Source organism: Mauremys reevesii, linkage group 5, assembly GCF_016161935.1.
Source record: "Mauremys reevesii isolate NIE-2019 linkage group 5, ASM1616193v1, whole genome shotgun sequence".
Taxonomy (NCBI): domain Eukaryota; kingdom Metazoa; phylum Chordata; order Testudines; family Geoemydidae; genus Mauremys; species Mauremys reevesii.
In genome coordinates this window covers 25333490-25355693 of record NC_052627.1, presented here as the reverse complement: position 1 = coordinate 25355693, position 22204 = coordinate 25333490, and the positions used below count along the sequence as shown (strand labels likewise).

Below are 22204 nucleotides of genomic sequence, written 5' to 3'. Positions count from 1 at the left end.
AAGAGCTCTTAAACCTGGGCAAAGTTTAGTGACTGCCAAGTGTTAAACATTGACTTTGGTCAAGAAACCTAAGTCTAGTCTTTATCAGGATCCATAGCCATCAGCAATTGGTCTTACAAAGGGAATGCAATGAGACAGAAGGATGATGGAATATGGGTGGTTTTAATACAATTCTAAAATAGGGCAAAGTGTTCCACTTTCTAAAAAAAGAATCTCTGCCATAGCCCTAGATTCTTTTATGCTCCGGCCTGTTTATGCCGCTACAAAGTAATTGGGCCTGTCTCCAGGCTGCCAGTTCTTCTCTACCCCTTCCGTGCCTTGCTCAAGAACGCTTTGATACATAGTGATACAAACTGTTGAACAACATTTTCTAAGATTGTAATTTAAAGGAAATGTAACAGTGCCAGAAGGTGACATTAATCTGCTCTTTGGTTCTGTATACAGGTCATATAATTAACTCAGGTTACACAACATCAGGCAACTGTCTGTTTTAAGATACATGTACATCAGAGGTATTGATCAGTCAGAATTAAAAGCTGGATAAGAAAGCAGGAGGGGACGGAATTCTAGCAAAAGGGAAATAGACAGACCAGCATCCCCTATTGGCAAAGTTTGAGCAACATGTATTCTTTCTAGGACTTCGATTCAGAGTGTGACAGAGAAGGTTGCAAACAACCTGTGCTGAGCATATAAACGAGGTGCTCACTGGCAATCTACATAGCAATGGCACATTGGGGTTGAATCATATGTAGTATTGCCTGACATGCCCAAATGGACCATTAGCCTGGCTGAAGCTTTGAAGCCTTTTAGAACCAGGCAGTTCCTTCTACAGTTCCAGCATCTAAATTTAAAATTGGCATTCACGTCTATCTTGCATTTAGAATCTTCCAACCCTGTAGCTTGATATCCCTTGTCACAGTAGCCAAGATGATTTCTGTGCCTCTCTCAAGAACATGTGTCATCTGTGCCTATTCTAGTGAATGTTTTTCGCATAGAAAGAATTTTGGCATTGATTCACTGAATCAAGTTTGTGGGCCTTTCAGCTTGTTTGCCCTTTGAAACTAGCTAGTGACTTGAAGGACAGCAGGAGTTGTAGTGTTACCTGTTTCCTGTATGAAGTCAGCCTGGTAGCAGTAACTATGTCACTCATTCTGCTTCGATAAAAGGATAGCCAAAGAGCTCTGGAATGAGAAGCATTCCAGAGTCCTATGGAGGCCGTGTGTTCTAATAATACACATGCTACGTGGGTTCCATGGAACACAGTGGCTCTTCTGCTGGGGCTTTAATTTTCCTCTTTACAGAAATTAATCCCATTACTTTTTAGTTTCAGGAGTCTTCTGGGGTACGTGAAGGCAACCAGCTTCCCCCCCCCCTTTAGTAAAAAGTTAGAAGTTTTAGATTTAAAGCTATACTGAGGACTTACTCTTGTTATATAGTTGAAACAATATTCCAGTTGTGTGTAAGGGATCATCTATGTGATGAATATCTGTGTGCTTCTCTGCTAAAGAGCTTAAAACCAGAACTGGTTATATGGATTTTGAGTGGCAGAGGTGTGGGGGAGGGGCATGCAAGAAGGGAAAGGCAGATCTAGAGAAACCCAAGATGCTCAAAGGATTTGATTTTGTGAAGTAGCTCTAGACTAATGTTTTGTAAATTCAAAAATCATACGTGTTCTCCCCCCCCCCTCAGATCTCTATTTAACAGAGAAGGAATCAGAAGGACCATTTAGCTGAGCTCCCTCCCCATGCTGAGTTTTAGGGTTCAGCTATACAAGACCCAGATGCCAATCAACCCAAAGTTAGGGGTTTACAAAACCGGTAAGAAAGCCACATTTCATGTGTACTCTTCTATAGCTAGAATCTGGAAGAGCTGTAGTGGCTGCCCTCCAGGCAGAAAAGATAGCAGTAAAACTTCACTTAATTAAAAAAAAGTGACTCCTTCCACTTGGCACAGATGTAACATTCATGTGCTCCGAAGAGAGTCCTATCCAGTCCTCCTGTGTTGGAATGGGCCTTTAAGGAAGAAACCCTGGGGGAAAGGGGGAAAAAGTCGCAGCAAACACAAGCCTTATATTTCCCCTCCCCCCAAATGCTTATTCTGAAGTTTAACAATCTTAGAACATTTGTATGTTTCACTGAAGTGTCTGTTTTGGCAGCTTGGGGTCAGTGGGACATGGGGGATGCCTTGATAGGGCAAATCCTTAGCAAAGTGCATACACCAGCATTTATAGCTGATTTACGCTGCTGGAGAAGGGCTCAGGATGTGGTCCATGGAATAGTGGAGTGGATATTTTTGTCTACTTCTATACCCCCTCTCACCATAGGGTCTGAGCACCTCAAAAACATTGTATTTTATCACCACAACACCTGATTCAGGTTAGAATAAACCTGAGATTCTATCTGATCTCACGGAGGGGCACACTACCTCTACATCTCTTTAGGGCAGGGATTACCTCTGCCCATGTGTTTGTATAGCACCTAGCACACTAGAAGCCCCATCCTGAAAAACAACTCAAGTTGGGTTCAGCCCAAGCCTGGGTATGGAGCCTTACCTTCTCTAAGTCATTATCCCTTTTCTTTTCTCCCAAGAGGCCACAATGTGGACCTTCACTGAAAGCAATTGCAGCACACCTAGCTCACTTGGGTACCAACAGCAGCGAAGCTGCAGCTGCATGGATTTGAGCATGGGCTAGCCAAGCGACTGTGTACCCAGGGTCCTGGGCAAACTCCTACCGCCTCTGCTGACAGCATCACTACTATTGGTAACCAACCTACCTAGATTAAAACTAGCTCAGAGGACTGATCCGGGGCAAGGGGAGAGCTGAACTGAAATTCAATCCCTTGTTCCTGGACCCTGGTTGAGAGTTACCTTTTTAGAGGAAAGTTATTGTCACAGGGATGTGCCTAGAGTTATTTTCCATTGTTCTTTGTTTTCCATTTGTTTTAAAAATGGAAGCACATTAAGCATCAGCTTTATCTCAGTGCACAAACATTTCAGATATTGTAAAAAAACCCAGATGACTTTCATGTAGGTCTTTGGGGTAGATTAATTTCACTTGTTAAGGATGAGGCATAAGATATCATTCCAGTAGTGACCTTTCTTAGCATTAAACTTGATTACATGGGTGTAGAAATCCAGATTATCTTTGGCTAAATTAAAGACTGAATGAAGCAATGAGTGTTAAAAAAGTAACATTGCATCGGGCACACAAACTTTCTGGAACATAGTCTGCAAATAGTAGTGGCTTTGAGCAGAGTCTTTTTGCAGATGCTTTGATTGAGGTCAGGAATAAAATGGCCACAAGCTAGGTTATCTGAGGTTTATGGAAGATGGGTTAGCTTGGAAATAATATTTTAGACGGATGGCAAACAATCTGCATAAGCTAAGGTTTGATGCACTTTTATTCATATACGAATTGGAGCCAGGATTGAGATTCTTGGTTGGAGGGGGTGTCTAGGCCAAAGACTCAATTTTCCATTAGCTTGCATGTTATGGAGTCATTTACACCAGTGCAAAGTAAAGGTAAAATGATACTACACCAGAAGGGTAGCATTTTACACTCACTTTGCACTGCTGCAAAGCAGTTTTTGTGAAGGGTGCAGAGGGCTGTATTTACTGTTCAGATAATAAGCAGGTCATGATCAAGAAGGTGACAGACACCTTGCTAAAGGATGTTTGTGCTTGGGGAACAAAAAGCTCTGTGCTGAAATTCAAACATGCTTGAAAGATGCTGGCATGCTAAAATTTAAGCCTGCCACCCAGAGCAACGGGCTGCTGGAGTGGGCAGGGTGAAGGTGAAAATCAGAACAAAGTTCACTTTTCTGTAGCTGTTTCATATAAAATGGCCACAATGCTCCACAGGCAATTTCATTCTCTATGTACATTCATAGAAAATGACAATGGTTACATTATTATACCAACACAACAGCAGCGGTGGGGTGTACAAAGGCCAAATTGCAGGGAGAATGGCTAACCATGCAAGGGTGAGGGCTCAGAAAGCAAAAGTGGACTACTTTTACTAGACAGCACACCAGAAGAGATGGGCCTTGAAAAAGATCTGTTAAATGCAAGGCTACTTCAGATGATGAAAACAAGAGACAAAGATGTAAGAAAGACTGGAGAGAAAGGGAAGAGTTCTAGAGAAGTAAAGCATAGGGCAGGGGTAGGCAACCTATGGCACGTGTGCTGAAGGCAGCACGCGAGCTGATTTTCAGTGGCACTCACACTGCCTGAGTCCTGGCCACCAGTCCGGGGGGGCTCTGCATTTTAATTTAAATGAAGCTTCTTAAACATTTTGAAAACCTTATTTACTTTACATACAATAGTTTAGTTATATATTACAGACTTTAGAAAGAGACCTTCTAAAAACGTTAAAATGTATTACCGGCATGTGAAACCTTAAATTAGAGTGAATAAAATGAAGACTCGGCACACCACTTCTGAAAGGTTGCCGACCCCTGGTATAAGGGTTAGGGTACAGAAAAGGAAAGGAGATCAATGAGACTGAATGATCTCCTTAGCCAATATTGTATTTTTAGAAAAGCTTGCTCTCCCTCCCCCGCTCCCTTATGCCAACTATAAAGCCAACTACCAGTTTGCTTGGCACTCACACCAAGCTTGCAGTAAACTATACATCACCTTTGTATGCAGAATTTTTTAGAAGCAATGCCAGATATAAATATTGGCCTTCAAGAAATAATTGGAACATTTGATACATATGTCCTTGAGTAGATAAAATCCAAGAAGTACTTGGTGCAGAGGTTAGAAACAACTGGAATATATATTCTGTGTACTTTGAAAAAGCAAACATGAAAGCTAGATAAGGGAGAGGATGAAAGTTTTGTGCTAATGCGGTAGAATTTAGGAACTTTCCATCTGCCATAGATAAGTCAAGTATAGAAGGGCAAGACTGAGATCATACTTCAAAAACAGAAGATGAGCAGCAAACCTGTTCCCCAGATTGGTATGTATCTCTGTGCCTATCTATCTATACTTAATAAACACTGGTTGAGCAATCATCTAAAATCAGACCCTGCTCCCCTCTCAAGTCAATAGGAGTTTTGCTATGGATTTCTATGGGATCAACAAACAGCTTCTGAAACAGATGAGAAGCTAATGACCATTTCGGAGGATATGGTTGAAGCATTATTTTCAGGAATGGGTGGAGATGAGAGTCATCCTCTTTTGGACAAATTGAAGTTTGGAAAATTAGAGCCATAATGGGAGGCAATTACATTAGTCAAGATTAGAGGAGATAAAGATTTGTGGCTGAGCTAGTGTCTACGTGTGCTATGTTTCTTAGAGGACAATCTGCATTTTTACAGGTGTGCAGCAGGAGAGCCTTCAGGGTCAAGCCCACCATATTGGTTCATGACAGTATTGAGGACTGAATCAACGGAGAAGATGAGCAAAGGATTCAAAAACTAAGGAACAAAAAAGCGAAAGGTACTTCAGTATTACTTCTCTGGGTTAACTAGAAAATTGAGTTATGCCTGCTTCTGAAAGCCAAGGGTAGAAAACACATGGATTTAGTTCTTGAAGATGATTGCAGCAAGAGATCTGAAATTAAATCAGGAAATTTGTTTCTGGGGAAAGGAATTGAGTTACTGGAAAAAAAGCAGGATAGCGAGATTAAAATAAAGGATATCGGACTGGGTGGCCTTTCCTTAGGGCTGGGCTAGGAGCTGTTCTGGCATTTTGAAGGTTCTTCTGATAGAAACTTCTAAGAATCAACCATTGGAGAATGATGTGATAGTCATTAATGCTAGGGAAAACAAAACAGAATACAGGAAAGTAACTGGGGTGCAGTGAAACAGCACATTTAAACAGTTTAAGTTATGAAACAGCCACAGAACCTAATAGCTTATCACTTGGCTAGGAGTAGCCAGGGCCGGTGCTACCATTTAGGCAAACTAGGTGGTTTCCTAGGGTGCCAAGATTTAGGGTGCCAAAAAGCAGTGCCCCCCCAAAATTTTTAAAGCCCTTTCAGCAGCCGCTGCGCTGGGAGGGAGAGGGAATCTGAGCCACTGCTGGCAGCTGAGGTTCCCCTGGGTCAGCGCGCCGCTGGCAGCCCAGGGGTTCCACCGCGCAGTCACTGCTTCGCTTCTCCCGCCTCCTAGGTTTGCGGCGCCAATCAGCTGTTTGCCTAGGGCATGAAACTTCCTTGCACCGGCCCTGGGAGTAGTGGCACAGCACATACCATGCTAGCACTCCTCCATGCCTTTCATTTGCTCCCTGGACCAATTAGAAGTCCAGTACTAATCTTTAGAGACTTAATAGTGTAACCGTGCTATCATAGAAACCCTGGAGTCCAAAGCATTGACTAGCAACACGACTGAGGCAAGAAGTTATTGTTCTTTGCCCACTGTCATCTTATGTAAATAAAGTAGTCTTAACCTACCTTGCAGGTGCTGCTGTTTCCCTTATGGATACTATGCTTAGCTACTGTAATTTTCTGCCTAATTTCCATCTCATTTTTACTGTTGCTTTTCTTACTTCTAAATTTTGTAATCTTTGAAGACAAAAATTGAAGGTGAGTGAAATGCTATGTCTCCTTGGTGGTAGTCACATTACTATTTGGTATGGGGCTGCAATCCTGATGTCCTCTCTCACATAAAGATTGAAGATCTCCAAAGATCTCAATTTTTTCTTCCTTGGACTTAAAATTCCACAAGTCTTTCCTAATCAAATGACTGGATCATGACTTTGATCAGAGTTATCTTTTGGAGATTTCTTGGCCTAGTTTCTTCTGAAAGGCTTTCCCAGACTCAGATTAGTCTAACCAAAGATTGGTGCTGGCCAGCCACAAAAAACCTTCCCTCCCCCCAGCATGGTTCCTATGAAACTCTGCGAATATACTCCATTTTACTTCTACTGATGCATCAAAGACACTCCTTGTAAAAGCATAGCCTGAGATTCTAGGCCAGTCAGAAGGTTGGGAGCTCTGTTGTAGCCTAGAGTCTAAACGCCCAAGGCACTTGAGGACTTTGTGAACCTGTATTAGGACTGGATACTATGGGTACCAAGTCCCAGCAATCTCTGGTGCCTTTCCCGCCAACACCCACAAAAACTTAATTTAGGATGAAAAAGCCTTTGGTGATTGCAATCCACGAATATAAATGAATGATACTCATCCATTCTTAACACTTCCAATTATGACTACTTAAAGTCACTGACTGCAGAGATGTTTCATTTACTGGAGTACTGAACAAAGACTTATTTGCTACCATAACAAGGGCATGTGAACAGCAGGCCAGGAATGAAAAGAGAAAAAGCAGAGACATTGGTACTTCTGTATTGGGCCTAGCCCTGGGCAGGTGCCTCCCTCACCCTTGTACTTCTAGCCTAATTGATTAGCAGTCTAGTCCTTGCCCCATCTCAAGAAAAAAAGGACTTCACTGGACAATAGAGCACCCCCTCTGCTAAACACTGTCTCTCCTGGACTTGGAGGAGTTCTGCAGGGAACACTGACGTGGGAGTAGCAGCAAAAGGAACTCTTGGCTAGCTGGGTGGGGGCTTATCTTCCCCAGTTTATAGTCTTTCCCATCAGGTGGTGCTGGGGAAAGCACATCCAGGTTGGGAGTCCTTTACAGGAATGTCTGTCCTGCTGGTTCCCCTCCCTTCTGAGATGCAGAGGCTGAAAGAGTCTGATGCTTCCAGATCTCTCTTGTGCCTTTATGGCATACTGAAAGGTTAGAGGCGCTGAGCCAGTGACAATCACAGTAGATGTCTTGATATCAGCCCAGTGGGCTTGTAATCACCCTCTTGTTGTGGGATGTGTGAAGTGCAGTGGTACTCCCATCTCCTCTGTGCACCATGTATTTAGAGTCAAGTGCTCAAGACCCTTCAAGCACTGGGTCCTCTGGACTGTAATAGTTGGTTGAGTACACATTCTATCCACTGGCTTCAAACACTAGACTCCTCTCAGAACCCTTGGACACCCTGTGTCTGTGTCCAGTCTCAATCAGCCTCCCCGCCTGCCAGGTCACCTTCCCCCTCCTGATTATCTTCCTCTATTCAGGAGACAGAAGAGCAGCCCCCCCTCTCTGCTGCTTCATCTCATGCTAAACCTGCTGAGCGTATTATTTCACAGAAGCCCAAAGTCTGACATCAGCCCAGCAAGCTGAAGTTGCTGAGCCAGTGTCAGGTTACAGAGGCCTGTGCCTTGACATCAGGCCAACAAGTCAGCAATGCTGAGGTGGCTATGTCACAGCAGCCTGGCCCTATACACCAGGCAGAAAAGCTGCAGGTACATACCTGTGCTTTGGTATCAGCTCAAAGAAGAAGTGCTGAGCTAAGAACTTGACATTAGTCAAGCAAGGTGAAGGCATGTAGCCAGTTAAGGCACAGATGTTTGAAGTAAGAGTAGATAGCAAGCCAGTGACTTCAGAGAGGCCTTTGACTGGACATCAGCTCAGCAATCTAGAGTTACTGAACAGGTATTAAAGAACAGGGAGGGAGCGCTCCCTCCTCTAAGGAGGAGTGAAATAAGGAGGAGCCCAGTCACTAGGACCAGCATTTCTGCTTCCACTTTACAGTAATGCTGCCTTGATATATCATGAAGCCATTGGGAACCTTTCCAGTGATGCTGCCTCAGGGCACATGGGCTGCTGTGTTCTCTAGTCCCTCCCCCCACAACCCACACACCCCCCTTCCTTGCCACACAGCCCTGGTCACAGCCTTCCACCTTCACCCCAAAGCTGAAAAACCAACAGGGACAGGCCCTGAAAAGGATATTCCTGATTTTGAGGGCACACATTCCCTTCCATTAGAGTGACAGGGCTGGTACAGAGGGGTGGACTAGAAATAAGAAGTTGGACAAAGACATGAAGGATAAATAAAATGAATTTGCAACAAGAAATTCCTGCCTTGGTATTTGAAAAATGTTTTCATGGATTGCACTTTAAGTACATAGAGAGCATGTGCCTGCACAAGCAGCACTTAACAGTCTGGTCTGGACATGATTTTTACTGGATAACTTGAATTCTTGCTAGACTGTCTGGGATAGGGATTTCAGAAAGTTTTCCTGGCTCTCAAGAACGCACAGTAAACTACTTTAACAGGAAAGTTTGTACAGGGCATTCTAAAATCAGATGTTACTGCTAAAATGAAGCCTCATTAACGACACCTAGTGTTTCACCAAATTTCAATAAGGTTTTATAATGTAATGTTTAATTTTCACAGTAGTCACATGGGGTTAGAGCTGTACCCAGTGCATCTGAAGGATTATTTCTTTTGTGGTTCCCCCCCACCCCACCCTTCCCCATTCCTGGACAGGGCAAGTTTGAGCAGCCTTAGAACTTCTTTAACTTTTACCAAAGGAATGGTTCCCAAGAGGCTATTTCTGATTAGGGTGACCAGATATCCCGATTTTATAGGGACAATCCTGATTTTGGGTCCATCTCTTATATAGGCTCCTATTACCCCCCCACCCCCATCCCAATTTTTCACATTTGTTGTATGGTCACCCTATTTCTGATGGCCCCGGACTGTTGAAATGCAATAAGCTTTGGCCATTCACCCTCCTGCCTCAAAACACCCCTTATACAAGGAGTGATCCAGAGCAAGTGCCATAGATGCACTACAGAAGGATTCCCTACATAGAAAAGGGCCCTAACTGGCTGTTTAAGTGAACTTCCACAATGGCACAGAGAATTTGGAGCAGAGTCTGAGGACCTGGTCCATGGTTTCCAGTACCAAAGCCTGCAAATTTTCATGGCAAGTTAGGTCTCCTTGGAGCAACAAGAAGCTGCTTGTTGAAAAATCTCACTGGCTCTGTCAGGAGGTCTTTTTAATCTTTCAACTGTACAGCACATGTCAAATGTGGGGCACTATTGAAACATAAGAAATAGCCTCCCTAAACATTAAAGAACAGGAAAGAAAACTGAAAGGAATTGGAGTAGAACAGAGATATCAGTAAAAGTGGAACTAAAGGCCAATGTTCCCTTCTATAGTTCCCCAGCACAGTCCCTCTGTACCACCAATGCAGGGCTGTGTCTGTAAAGCACAATCTGTCCCTAAGCCTCCAGGAGATAAGTATTATCTCTGTTTTACAGCTGAGGAAATTGATTCAGAGAAGTGCACTGACCTGCCCACAATCACTCTGAGTCATTAGTAGACATGGGACCGGCCCTAACTTACAGCTCCCTACTCTGGACATGACAGCATGCTTCCTCTCAGATTTTTTTGGGGCATCACAGATCTTCCAAGCTCTGTCTGAAAGCTGGTGGGCTTTATAATCACTCTGCATTCTTAATTTCAGGGTTTAAGTGTATGTGCTCTAAAGGGAAGCCAACAGAGATAACAGCTCAGATGAGTAAGGCATGAAGACTCTTCACTCTTACCATTGTGAAACTCAGGAATAACTATTGAAATCAATGGACATACACAGTAGAACCAGTAGGAAAGGAAAACAAGGGTCAGAGTTAAGAACCACTGGCACCACAAACAAAATGAGCACATTATATGCTTTGCCAGTTTCCCCAGCAGACATCTGGTCAAATGTATGAACCCTGAAAGATTATGAATCATGTACATTTTAAGTCTCATGGGATTTATGAGTGATACATATTTTCATGTCATCTCCACCAGCACATTCTGTAACTTGTTTCAACACTGATTCATACATGACAGGGCAGCCCCATCCCAAGACCAAAAGTTTGCCCAAAATATTCCCTTCAGACTCTTAACTAAAGGTTATCATGGTAGTTACCAACAGCTCAGGCCAGCTAGCATGGCTGCTGAATATTGTGATAGAGTAACTACTTTTCCTCCATAGAGCTACATTGCAATTGAGGGGTGTGACTGCAGTACATGCAGGCATACCTAAACTAGCTTTAATCTAGTTGTTTTGGTTACCAAGAGCACTAGAACTGCACAAGCCCTCCTGGGACTCTGGCGGTATGTACTCAAGTGGCTAGCCTGTCCTGAAGTCCTTCACTGCCATTGGTACTCATGATGTCTAGATCAAGCTAGCTCAGATATATGATCGGGGGCTGGGGCACATGACTTAAAGAGAGGCTGAGGGAACTGGGCTTGTTTAGTCTGCAGAAGAGAAGAGTGAGTGGGGATTTGATAGCAGCCTTCAACTACCTGAAGGAGGATTCCAAAGAAGATGGAACTCGGCTGTTCAGTGGTGGCTGATGACAGAACAAAGACTAATGGTCTCAAGTTGCAGTGGGGGAGGTCTAGGTTGGATATTAGAAAAACAATTTCACTAGGAGGGTGGTGAAGCACTGGAATGCGTTACCTAGGGAGGTGGTGGAATCTCCTTCCTTAGGAGTTTTTAAGGACCGGCTTGACAAAGCCTTGGCTGGGATGATTTAGTTGGTGTTGGCCCTGCTTTGAGCAGGAGGTTGGACTAGATGACCTCCTGAGGTCTCTTCCAACCCTGATATTCTATGATCTAGATGTGCTCCAATCACACCATCAGCAGCATAGACATACCCTAAGCGTACAAGAGTTTCCCTGTGTAGGGAGCAAATGATGTAGCACAAAATATAACATTTCACAGAAATTACAAGCCAATTACTTCATAATAAAGTTTTTATGTAGAGTATGTATGGAAGAGGAGCATGTAAAAATAGGCAAAAAAGTTTACTATTCGTCACAGCACTAATGTGACAACACTGATAGAACAGTCTGGGAATCAAGACACCTGGTTTGTATTCCCAGGTCAGTCACTGAATCACTGTTTGATCACAGGCAAATCATGCTCAGATCAAAATTTTCAGCGTTGGCCTCTTAAATCCACTTTTAGACACTTCTTAAAGTGGGGCTGCACTTGAAGTGCTGAACACTCAAGTCCCTCTGTGGCAGGCAGGTATTCAATCTTCAGGCACCCAGCTTTGAAAATGTTGGCCCTTGTGCCTCAGTTTCTTCATCTGTGAAATGGTGATGAAACAGCACTGTTGTACTGGAAGTGCTGAGATTACATTAATTAATGCTAGTAAATGCACTGTGATGCAAAGCACTACAGAAGTGCAGAGACCACCACCACTAAAGATCAGAAAGGAAACAGGCTGTGATTGTGGCTACATGAGCATAATATAACTCTTCCCTGTTTGCTATTTTGAAAAATCAGCTAAAATTAATGTACATTGAAAGTCTCTAGCAACAGGCATAAAGCAGCATCCTTTAGCAGAAGCTGACTAGTGGCAAGAAAATAATGTGGCCAGACTTCGTGCAGAAATAAAGAGCCATGAACTATTTGTAAGAGCCTCTATTATGAGAGATAGAGGAACTAGAAAATCAATGCACAACCCAGAGCATTAGAATCCCAGTGATTCCTGCCGGGAGTTACAGAGCAGAGTCTATTGATTCTCTGATAAAGAGGATTGGAAAAAACAAAAAAAAACATTAATGTGCTTCCACCACTGTTTATGCTTTCAGATGTTTGGATCAAGTCAGACCATGGGGCGAAGCAGGAAGACAGTGAAATAATGTACAAAGCCTCTAACTTTCTCCCCAGACACTGGGCCTCTCACACAGGTAAAAAGAGAATAGGAGTGGAATATGTATTTGAAGTGCAAAGTATCCAGGCCAAACAGGATAACCTACAAAGTTACAAGTATCAAGTGAGGTCCACAAAATTCGTTTTACCACAAAGTCAGCTGAGAACACTAGTAAAAGTGCAGTAGAACATAAAACTAACCCAAGAGGAGGAAGAGTAGGCAAGTGAGGGTGTGCCTACATTACAAATGCTTTGCTGACATACCTATACCTGTACTGCTATGGCACCTGATTGGCATAGCTGGGATGTGGTGTAAGCTGACAGGAGTTCAGCTGGCATATCTAAACCATCTCCCCAAACATTAGCTCTGCTGACAAAAGCACTCTTGTGGGTGTAGTTCCATTAACACCAGAGGTTGATGGGATAGTTATGTCAGCAATTGGTGTGTGAATTTTCACTCTCCTGCCAGACGTAACTACGCCAGCAAAACTATTGCTTAGACTAAGCCTTGGGACTCAGTCCTCTTCTGAATACCTACTGAAAGTTTGTCTTCTGGCCCTATTTAGCATTTCCTATTAAGCCTATGGGGTTGTCAGAGGCACGCAGACTAAGGCCCTTGTCATAAATAGTTAAGGGTTAAGTTTCCACCTGTAAAGGGTTGACACATAGTACCTGGTGAACACCTGACCTGAGGACCAATCAGGGAAGAGAATTTAAAATTCCTAGGAGGGAACTTTTTCTCTCTGGTCATGTGTGTGCTGTTCTTAGCTGTTTGGAGTTACAAGGGTCTAGATGTTTAATCAAGTCTTCTACAAGTTTCCATCTTCCTGAACTAATTTCTTTTAGTCAAGATAGTGAGTATTAGAAAGGTACTTTGTGTCCTCATCTAATAATCCTGTGTTTGCAATTCTGTGTGTTTGTTATTGATTATTCTTAATTCTGCCTGTATTGTTTGTACTGAGAAGGAGAGAAGATTCTCTCCAGAAATTAGTAAGGTTATACCCTATGAATGTCCAGCTTGGATTCATAGAGATTGTGTATTTTCTTGTTTTCCTTTTAATAAATTCTTTCTATAAAGATTTGATTAAATCCCTCCTACTGTGGATACAGGGGGAGGGAGCTAAGAAACTCTCTCTCGGTGGTGAGACAAGCTTATCTCCGGGCAGAGAGGGGAGGGGGGAGGTTTCTCTCTCTGTGAGTTGATCTGTGTTTCCCCAGGGAACGTCTTTGGAAAGAGGAGGGGGGGAAACAGGGGTGTCCCGGCCCACGTATTCAACTGGGTGGTGGCAGCAAAAAGGGGACCTACCCTAGGATTTTAGGGTGGGGGGATACATGCGGGTCCCCACATTGGAACCCAACAGCTCCAAGTGGGGGTGAGACCTATGACAGCCTTATTTTCGGTTCATGTCAGATTCCTTCAGCTTCCCATGGTGCAGCTACATGGCTGCCCCCTCTAGCTTGACTTAAGGCCATGTCTAAACATACCAGGGGAATATTTAAAGACAATGCATATGCAGGCAGTCACATGGCCTATGGAGACATTTCAATAAAAGCACAAGACTGGCCCAGCAACATACTGGCCCAGCCTATGCCTGATGGATGAATCCTTCTGGCAGCATCTCTCTCACCAGCACTCCATACCCGTAAGTGAAGAGAGGACTGAGTATTTACAGCCTAGCCCTCACATTGGGTTGACAATTGAGCAGATTTAAAATGCAGTTCTCTTAGCAAAAGACTATAAAAATGATACTGTAAGATTTGACTTCCACATCAAGTGTGCAACATGAACAGAGGCCTGGTCTAGACTACAAAGTTTTGCCAGTATAGCGTCATCTGGCAGGAATGTGTGTGGGATATTTAACACCCCCCCCACCACCTCTTAGCCAACACAACTATGCCAGAAACCACCACCAACCACCCAATTTAGATGCCACTATGCCAACAGAAGAGTGTAATGCTGACACAACTAACATTGTTCCAGGAAGTGGTGCAGCTATGAGTCCTTTTATCAAACTCCTTGACAAAAAAAGGAAACTGGGAAAAACAAGAGATTTCCAACTTGTCTGCTTTGCCTGCTACAATTTCAATTTTTTTGAAAATTTTGATGTTTTCCTCCCTCTCCAGCTCTACATAGAGACACTGAATTTAAACACTGAGCTCTAGGTCTCCATCTCTCACCCCTGGGTCACACTGGCTGTTCAGATGCTCTTAGGGCAATGGTTTCCTTCTTCACATATCATGTAGCTAAATAAGAGGCTTAGTGACTATGGCAGGAGCTGCTGGTTCTTTTCTGAACCAGCGAATGTGAAACACTGAAATACCCCCTCCCCCCAATTTCTCTTCTGCTCACACATTACGTTTAACGTTCTGGTCCAGCTCTTTTAGCCAGATGGATGAATTACAGTCTGTACCAGACAAAAGAGGAGCTAAAAAAAGATTAACTGAAACATGTACGACTATTATTAATAGTCATGTTTCACACCTCCTGTTCCAAAAGCCATTCCTTGTTACTTTTGTCCACTATCATCTGGTTAGACCTCGCTGTCCTTGAGCCCTAAGGAGACTAGAAGAGTGTTCTGTCACTATGCTAAAGAAACAGGTCTGGTAATGAAAATTCAATGGCCATTTAAAAACAACCCCCCCGCCCCCCCCCCACAACTGCCCACCCTGCCCAAGCATATCCACTTTCCTTCCCCTCCCCACCCCTCAGTCTCCTTCACCACTCTGCCCCCGCCGCCTTCACTGACTCTTGGAATCCCTTCCACCTCAGACCTGTATAAGGCTACGACCAGAAATCAGCAGCAAGATGGTGGTGATAGTGGTGCAGCGAGGTGGCAATGCATCAGATTACCTTGGTGGGTGTCAGGCAGAGTATGACAGCAAGGTGGAAGTTAACACATCCTTGCCCCTGCTGTACACCTGTAACAGGTAGCCTTTTGTTGGGTGGGATCACATGCTCAAATATATGCTCCCCAAGTGACCTTTGAAGCCACCACAGGAAATGCAGCAGTTTATTTTCCTCCTTTAAATTACAGGATTTTAACTATGATTGTCTCCTGACTCATCTACAGCAACTGTTTGCTAGAACAGTCAAGCCATGTCCATCCTCCTTGTCACTTCCTTCAGCTCAAGAGTGCCATCATAGGCCAAGGCCCTACTTGCAGACCCTCATCTCAGCCTCTGATATGGAGGCCAATAATTATTCCAAGTGAAGTGCACCACCCCTTCTCCAAGGCCTCAATCCATTTCCTGCAGGCCCCCTCCCCTCAGTCACTCACACACTCATTTTCACTGGGCTGGCTCAGGAGGTGGGGTGTGGGATGGGGGCTCCAGCTGGGGGTGCAGGCTCTGGGGTGGAGCCAGAGATAAGAGGTTTGGGATGCAAGAAGGGGCTCTGAGCTAGGGAGTGGAGCTGAGGGGTTTGGAGTATGGGAGGGGGCTCCAGGCTGAGACAGGGAGTTGGTGTAGGAGGACGTATGGGCTCTGGGCTGGGGGTGTGGGTTCTGGGGTGGGGCTGAGGAGTGTGGGATGCAGGAGGGTGAGGCAGGGCTGAGGAGTCTGGAGGGTGGGATAAGGACTGGGGCAGGGGACTGCGGGAAGGGGTTGGGGTGCAGGCTTTGGGCAGCGCTTACGGTGAGCATCTCCCAGAAGCAGCAGCAGCATGTCCCGGGCTCCTACATGGAGGCACTGCCCTATCTACAGGCGCCGGTCCTGCAGCTCCCATTGGCCATGATTCCTGGCCAATGGGAGCTGCAAGGGCAGCCCTTGGTGGGGGCAGTGCAGAGAGCCCCCAGCTGCCCCTATATGTAGGAGCCAGAGTGGGGACATGCTGGCTGCTTCCTGGAAGCTGCCTGGCATGGCGGCTAGCAAGGAGTCTGCCAGCCCTGCTGTGCAGTGCCGCCAACCGGCCAGACAATGGCTCGGTCCATGGTATTGACCCGAGCTGCCAGGATCCCTTTTCAACCAGGTGTTGCACTGAAAACCAGACACCTGGTCATCCTAGGCAGAGCCCAGGACAAGCCACCCGCTGCATAATCATGTCTTGCTCACCCCAGAGACTCCCATGAAGCATTAACTCCCTCCAGGTCCTGTTCATTACTGCTAGTGGGCAGCAGCAAGAGGAGTCAGCCAATAGCAGGGGCAAGTGGATCCAGCAGAGCAGTGTGGAGAAACCAGCCCTCCAGATGGATACTCATGATTTCATGGGTCTAGATTGTCTCTGCTCCAAGGTTCCCCAGAATACACAGGGCTAGGAGCCCCCTCCCCCATGCACTCTCCAAAACTGCTCCCATCTAACGGGGCAGCTGGGAATAAGCTCAGCATCGTCTGCCTTGCTAAGTTTCCTGGCCCTTCTATTCTCTCCTGTGGGTTTCTCTGTAGGAGGAGAATCTCGCTGTACTGCCATGGAGTTCTTACTCTTCCTCCAAGAGGAAGAGTCACTCAAAACTTATCGCCTTCTAGGGGTGTAGTCATTTGGTAACTCAAATATATAACCTCTGCCTAAGGCTCTCTCCCCAAGCATGGCTATTTGTAGGGTTCATGCCGGACCTTCCTTGCCCCAGCCTCAGCAACCCATCCTGTTTACTAACTGGTGTTTAGAACTCAGATCAATAGCAGATAATTTCTATTACATTGCACCTGTAAGAAGAGTTCAAACATTTGAAATGAGGATGATTTCACCCAGGGAACCTGCATTTCTATCAACAGCTTTGGGGTACGTCTACACTGCAATTGAACACCCATTGCTGGCCTGTATCACTGGCTCAGGCTACAAGACTGTAAAATTGTGATGTAGACATTTGGGCTGGAGCCAGAGCCCAGGCTGGGAGGGGAGGAGGGAAGAAGAGGTGAGAGCCTATGCTCCAGCCCAAGCTCCATGAGCCTGAGCCTACTGACCCAAATCAGCTGCAGGTGTTTTATTGCAGTATAGACAAACCCTTGCTATCTGGACCCTTGTTTTCTAGCTCTGGGTACCATGAAGGAGAAGCACTTCAATTCTTCTGCACTTAATGCTCTCCCATGTGTTCTGGTTGACTGATCACATATTGCTTTTTGAATGGTCAGCTCATGCTGTTGAAGCTCTCTGCCTTCTTGGTGCCTCAACTTCACATTTTAGACTTTAAAGTTGCAAATGGCACAAACAAACCTCTAAATTCAAAGCCATTATCGTCCCTTATTTGTATATAGGATCTTGTGTAAAAAAAGTTGCTGCAAACCTTGTTGGAATGCACTATGCCTCAGACACTCATATCAGCCTGATTCGAGTTTCACCTTCCTTCAAACTGAAAATTGTTGCAGATATCTAACACTTTCCCTGTTAGATGTAAAAATAGAGAGACCTTTGCCTCATCTGTTTTTTCCACTACTGCAATTGATATGTGGTCTAGCTGAAACCTTTACTGAAAGTGTTTCTAGTTTTCGATCAGACTACCTGCCAATTGCCTGCAACTGGAATGCTGGTGAATTCATCCATTAATGTTGCCATTAGAGACTAGAAGCTCATGCACTCATTCCCTTCAGTACTGAGGCATTACATATAGGCCATGTGTCATCTGACATGACAGAGCTTCTGTTGCATGTGGTGCAGTGTACCAGCATCATGCTCATTATTAACATGCTTTTCTCCTTTGAGTGCTTCAGAACAGCGCTCCCCTCCACCCCCAGTCACCACTTCAGAATACATGAACATATATTGCCTTCCAACTCCCACAAGCCTGCATTTTAGTCTATAAAACAGGTAGTTACCTTGCACTACTCATCTCCTGTTGTTCCAACAACAGGACAGCAAGTATTTAGAAGAATTCTCACCAGGTCCTGCTACAGATGATCAACAAGGTGGTTGTGACTAGGTTTGTGTTTTTATTTTTAATTTACACACAGAAAGAAATTATGAAAAATGCGGTGGGCACAAGAGAGAATCAGTGGGTCAGAGTCTCAAGCACGCTAAGGATGTTGAGCCAGTCATAAAGGCTATTAAAAATGTAGCTACATCAAGAGATTCCCCACAGAAAAAGAATTAAGCAGAATCCTGCTCTCACTCCTCAAGTTACATTTTGACTTTGCAGCTGCAAAGATCAATAAATCAGGAGACCTGCACAGGTGCAAAACTAATCACCACCTCAGTCACTTCTCTTCCCCCTTAGCATCCCTGCTGTCATCTGGAGGAAGACTCCCTAATTGTAGATTAAACACACCCAAGAAAGGACAGCCAATCCTCAACCTGTGGCATAAAACATTTAATCAGAAACCAGAACACAGACATAGTCCTAAGAGACACTGCCTGGTTTTCTCAGTTCACCAGCCTTATAAGCTGGCAAAAAAGTTTTCTTGTTGTCAGTAGCTTATGATTAAGGCAAACCACCTATTAGCAAAACAATGGAGATGCCTTTAAGGACAAGAAAAGCATGGGTTGTCAGCTTTAAGTGCGGCATATGATGTTGTGGGGCATTATCAGCTCATTTGCAAGCCAAATTGTTCAGAATACTATTCTGCTATGGAGAAGTTAACGAGGATCATGGGTGTGCATTCTGAAGAAATCAAACATCACCTGCATTTGATGACTGATTTCTCTCTGCCCATAGTCATTGTGTCTGTCAGGTTTCACATAAACTAACAACCTACATGCAGAACAGCAGTACCCTACAGCAAAGGTTCTATGAGAGAGGACAACATATGGATGAGACATTACATAGATTAATATTACATGTAATCAATTCCAGGAAAATATGCCTGTTTTTATAGCTGCTATTCACACTGGGAACTGTTACTATAACCCTTGAGATAAGAGACAGACCAGATGTACTTAATATGTAATTTTCTATATCTAGGTATTTGTCTGGTCTCCATCACTATGGCATCTGAGTGTCTCTAAAGTATTTAAAAATAGAACCCCCCCCCCTCCATTTCTTCACTTCCAGCCTGAAGAAATGGCTTGATTCATTTGCTTATGTTTATGAGAGTGTGAAGTAGTTATTATTGAAAGAAAAGAAGGATTACTGATGTAAAAAGGAATACTATAGCCTCTGGGCTAATCTACATGGTGCTGTAGTCTGCACTAGTGCCATTTCAAGCACTGCCACGTTAATACACACTAGGGAACCTTTAGTGCAGGCCAGCAGGGTAATTCAAAGGTCAGTTACAGCATGACACACTAATGTGCCTGAGAATTTATATCCTTTAGGGTAGACTAATGCACTATGTAAACAAGCCCTTATGCTGCAAGGGTAGTTATCCAACTTAATTTTTGACTATTATTGCAGAAGGTGCCAGGGGAACTTAAATGACCACAAGAGATCAGGCCCCAAATCTCATCAGACAAACAGCATCTAAAACAGTACAGTTCCCTCTGTCACAGTGCTCGGGTACTGGTCTTAATGGTGGGTCAGAAGAGGAGTGCCACCTACTGAATCACCCACATCTTTCTGCAGGCCCAAGGTGTTATACAGGACACACCAATCTTGCCTTCTTGCGAGACCCACCCACTGGAATTGTGACCCAGCTTGCCTAGATGGAAGAAAAATCTTTTTAAACCAAGGAGACACATTGCAATACTTTTGTGACTTGTCTATTTGCTTGTGACAGAAAGGGGAGAGGATGCCTCTACTCACCAAAAGTGGGGAGGTTGTCTGGTCTTGCTGGGGAGTAGGTCTGCCTGATCAGTGCCACTTCCTGTAGTTGTGCTCCATCACTCTCTCCATCTTTGCCTGCAATCCCCCTCTTACTCCAGGAACTGCTGCATACTCTTCATGCCTTAGCCTTCTGCCCAACTCACTAAGTGAGTTCCCCTGCGCAGAGAGTTTTTCAGCATTTCTCCAGATAGTGTTCCTGTCCACTACCCCCAGACAGTCCCACTCTGCAGCAATCATTAAGAGAATCTTCTACTCTGGGTTCCAGTTCAGGGCCTTATAGCCAACAATTAAGATCTACATCAGCAGCACCTTACTGCTTCTGCCCCTGGATGCCTTCTTACTATGCTTCTTCTCCCTTACCTCAGAAAGAAGAACTGGAGGCTTCTTCTCTGTGGCCTGCCTCCTTGCTTTATAGAAACCCCACCTGTTCCCTCACAGGTAAGCCTGCTTCTAATTAGCTTCCTGCAGCTTAATTCTCTCCCATTTGCAGCCTAATTGGCTGATTGGCCCAATTACCCACTTGGCCTAATTCAGCCCTCTTGGAGCTAGTGTGTGGGGTACAGCCCATCACTTTGTAATTCAAAAAGTGTTAGACTCTGGATAGAACAGGACTTTTCTTAGGTAACTGAAACTGGATGTAATACCAAATGGAGGAGGTTCCTTTCCTAGTCTGATTACATTTTAGCACTTTTTATCCTACACCTGTTCTTAGAGTGTCAGGGTCAGCTAGTATTGCTCTGTTTGACATAAAATTAAAGGCTACTAAGCAGCCTCTGATCATTCTTATGCTTTCCCCAGGTCAGTCAGAGGCACAGTAATCATCATCATTATCCTGATGCCATGGTTGGTGGTGGAAACATTGTTATACTGGTATTTATTGATAACCAGTGAATTCCAGGCATGTGAACAACAGATCGCGTGGTGTTGAATACTTTGCTCTCTAGGTACAAGTACAAGCCAACTCTGTAAGAGCAGGGACAGAAAGTTTTGAAGATATTCCAAGCACCACGTACAGCAAATGTGCAGCAGGAAAGTCAAAATGTCAGCATGAAGCACTGAACTAGTTTTAACTGTGTGGTGACTTTCAAAATTGCCAACATAGTCTGGTGGAGGGTGCAAGATATGCCTACTGGAGGATCAGGAATTTTTGATGTACTCTTATGGACTCAGCCACCTTATCGAGAGGGCAGATTTCCCTAGGTTTAGTACGGCACTGTTTATGATTTCCAAAAATGACCGCTTACATTTGCTTACACTTGCTGCTAAGGGGCGTGGGACTAGTTCTGTACAATACTGTCATTTTAAAACAGGGGCTGCAGAACACTTATTCAAATGTGGCTATTAACAAACACAAAGAAAGTGGGACAAAATCAGGGAAAGTTTAAAAATGTACATTAACTAGATCTGAACATAAGTATGAACAATTCCCCCCCTTTAAAATGAATTATAAAAAGTGTCAGTAGTTTTATGGCAGACAGCCCTGATTTTAAAATACATTTTTTTTATTACAACCCTTATAAACCACACAGGCTTAAAGGCGTGACGGTAAATAGTAATCCTGTGTTGGCTGCTCTGTACATATGGGTCACTGCTTCCCGGGGAACTCTCTTCTTAGTGTCTAAAAGGGACCCCAGCACAGATTTCAGTGCTAGCTGTGGGTATGTGCAGCTGGAGCTATGATTTAGGTTTAATGCTATGAAGATAAGGGTCAGCAGCAGAGTTCAGGTTCAAACTGAGATTCAAATGTCACCAACAATGTATGGGGTGTTTGAGTTCACGGCTTTGGTTTGAGCCTCCCGCTGGTTTTATTTGTTATGCTTATATTTAGAATCCAGGCACTTCAGCTGCTCCTGAAGGAATTCTGCACCAAAACATTAAAAACTTGGAGCCAACAAAAATAAAACTTCTGCACATATTTTAAAATTCTGCAAAATTCTGCATGTTTTATTTGTCAATAAATAAACTAGGAGGCTCCAGCATGGCAGTGGGGCGCATAGGTCACTGTCTGCACAGAGGTGGACTCAGCGGTGAGGTTGCACCCAACTCTGACACAGTGCAAGGGCCGGGCCTGCCTCAGAAACACCCTTTTGTGCCAGGTGCACCAAGATATCAAGCAAGTGGGACA

At 44.3% G+C, this 22204-nt stretch overlaps 1 protein-coding gene and 1 long non-coding RNA gene across 3 annotated transcripts in view; one reads left to right on the top strand and one right to left on the bottom strand.

Annotated features, from left to right (window-relative positions):
• The window catches only part of PDLIM5 (PDZ and LIM domain 5), a 223567-nt gene extending 203266 nt beyond the window's left edge, over positions 1 to 20301 (bottom strand). The window contains exon 1 of the mRNA XM_039542141.1: positions 20059 to 20301. The gene's annotated coding sequence lies outside the window, so the exon portion shown is untranslated. The remainder of the gene's footprint in view (positions 1 to 20058) is intronic.
• Positions 1267 to 21968, top strand: LOC120406931. 2 transcript variants are annotated; one of them, XR_005599665.1, is made up of 5 exons: positions 1267 to 1342; positions 5325 to 5445; positions 12391 to 12489; positions 18232 to 18300; positions 21908 to 21968. It is a non-coding gene; the product is annotated as an uncharacterized LOC120406931 (long non-coding RNA). The 2 variants fall into 2 exon arrangements; XR_005599666.1 differs by lacking the exon at positions 21908 to 21968 and adding an exon at positions 20445 to 20517.
• The last annotated feature ends 236 nt before the right edge of the window (positions 21969 to 22204 follow it).